The sequence below is a fragment of the Arachis hypogaea genome, chromosome 12 (genome assembly GCF_003086295.3).
Source record: "Arachis hypogaea cultivar Tifrunner chromosome 12, arahy.Tifrunner.gnm2.J5K5, whole genome shotgun sequence".
NCBI classification, from domain to species: domain Eukaryota; kingdom Viridiplantae; phylum Streptophyta; class Magnoliopsida; order Fabales; family Fabaceae; genus Arachis; species Arachis hypogaea.
Window position 1 is genome coordinate 32463423 of NC_092047.1, and position 2607 is coordinate 32466029.

General features: G+C 43.2%; 1 non-coding gene across 1 annotated transcript; it reads right to left on the reverse strand.

Annotated features, from left to right (window-relative positions):
- Window positions 1-225: 225 nt before the first annotated feature.
- On the reverse strand, window positions 226-333 carry LOC112730772 (small nucleolar RNA R71). The gene has a single exon (XR_003166582.1). It is a non-coding gene; the product is annotated as a small nucleolar RNA R71 (small nucleolar RNA).
- Between the last annotated feature and the right edge of the window lie 2274 nt (window positions 334-2607).

Below are 2607 nucleotides of genomic sequence, written 5' to 3' on the forward strand. Positions count from 1 at the left end.
CCATCTGAAGATCCTTTTCAGTTCTTAACTGAATTCTTGCAGATATATGATACTGTTAAGACTAATAGAGTAGATCATGAAGTCTACAGGCTCATGCTTTTCCCATTTGCTGTAAGAGACAGAGCTAGAATCTGGTTGGACTCTCAACCTAGAGACAGCCTGAACTCTTGGGATAAGCTGGTCACGGCTTTCTTAGCCAAGTTCTTTCCTCCTCAAAAGCTGAGCAAGCTTAGAGTGGATGTTCAAACCTTCAAACAAAAAGATGGTGAATCCCTCTATGAAGCTTGGGAAAGATACAAACAGTTGACCAAAAAGTGTCCTTCTGACATGCTTTCAGAATGGACCATCCTGGATATATTCTATGATGGTTTATCTGAGCTATCAAAGATGTCATTGGATACTTCTGCAGGTGGATCCATTCACCTAAAGAAAATGCCTGCAGAAGCTCAAGAACTCATTGACATGGTTGCTAATAACCAGTTCATATACACTTTTGAAAGGAATCCTGTGAATAATGGGACGCCTATGAAGAAGGGAGTTCTTGAAATTGATACTCTGAATGCCATATTGGCTCAGAACAAAATATTGACTCAGCAAGTCAATATGATTTCTCAGAGTCTGAATGGAATGCAAGCTGCATCCAACAGTACTCAAGAGGCATCTTCTGAAGAAGAAGCTTATGATCCTGAGAACCCTGCAATAGCAGAGGTGAATTACTTAGGTGAACCTTATGGAAACACCTATAACCCATCATGGAGAAATCATCCAAATCTCTCATGGAAGGATCAAAGGCCTCAACAAGGCTTTAATAATGGTGGAAGAAACAGGTTTAACAATAATAAACCTTTTCCATCATCCACTCAGCAACAGACAGAGAATTCTGAGCAGAATCCATCTCGCTTAGCAAACTTAGTCTCTAATTTGTCCAAGGCCAGTGTAAGTTTCATGAATGAAACAAGGTCTTCCATTAGAAATTTGGAAGCACAAGTGGGCCAGCTGAGTAAAAGGATCACTGAAATCCCTCCTAGTACTCTCCCAAGCAATACAGAAGAGAATCCAAAAGGAGAGTGCAAGGCCATTGACATAAGCACCATGGCCGAACCTGTAAGGGAAGGAGAGGATGTGAATCCCAAAGGGGAAGACCTCTTGGGACGTCCAGTGATCAATAAGGAGTTTCCCTCTGAGGAACCAAAGGACTCTGAGGCTCATCTAGAGACCATAGAGATCCCATTAAACCTCCTTATGCCATTCATGAGCTCTGATGAGTATTCCTCTTCTGAAGAGAATGAGGATGTTACTGAAGAGCAAACTGCCAAGTTTCTTGGTGCAATCATGAAGCTAAATGCCAAATTATTTGGCATTGATACTTGGGAAGTTGAACCTCCCTTGTTCATCAATGAACTAAGTGATCTGGATCAACTGACATTGCCTCAGAAGAGATAGGATCCTGGAAAGTTCATAATACCTTGTACCATAGGCACCATGATCTTTAAGGCTCTGTGTGACCTTGGTTCAGGGATAAACCTCATGCCCCTCTCTGTAATAGAGAAACTGGAAATCTATGGGGTGCTAGCTGCTAAAATCTCATTAGAGATGGCAGACAATTCAAGAAAACAGGCTTATGGACAAGTAGAGGACGTGTTGGTAAAGGTTAAAGGCCTTTACATCCCTGCTGATTTCATAATCCTGGATACTGGAAAGGAAGAGGATGAATCCATCATCCTAGGAAGACCTTTCCTAGCCACAGCAAGAGCTGTGATTGATGTGAACAGAGGAGAATTGATCCTTCAATTAATTAAGGACAACCTTGTGTTTACAACTCAAGGATCTCTCTCTGCATCCATGGAGAGGAAGCAGAAAAAGCTTCTCTCAAAGCAGAGTCAAACAAAGCCCCCACAGTCAAACTCTAAGTTTGGTGTTTGAGGGTCTCAACAATGCTCTGAACATCTGTGAGGCTCCATGAGAGCCCACTGTCAAGCTATTGACATTAAAGAAGCGCTTGTTAGGAGGCAACCCAATTTTTATTTATCTAACTATATTTTTCTTAGTTATATGTCTTTATAGGTTCATGATCATGTGGAGTCACAAAATAAAGAGAAAAATTGAAAACGGAATCAAAAACAGCAGAAGAAAAATCACACCCTGGAGGAGCATCTGCCTGGCGTTCAACGCCAGAACAGAGCATGGTTCTGGCGCTGAATGCCCAAAATGGGCAGCATCCTGGCGCTGAACGCCCAGAACAAGCATGGTTCTGGTGTTCAACGCCAGAAATGGCTAGTAAATGGGCGTTGAACGCCCAAAATGGGCACCAACCTGGCGCTGAACGCCCAGAGTTGTGTGCAAGGGCATTTTGCATGCCTAAATTGGTGCAGGGATGTAAATGCCTTGACACCTCAAGATCTGTGGACCCCACAGGATCATCTCAGGATCTGTGGACCCCACAGGATCCCCACCTACCTCCACTCACTTCTTCTCATCCCTCACCACTCTCTTTCACATAATCCCATAAACACTCTTCTCCAAAAACCCTTCACCAATCACCTCAATCTCTCTTCCCCATCACCTCCTCACCACTCACATCCATCCACTCTTCCCCATAAACCTACC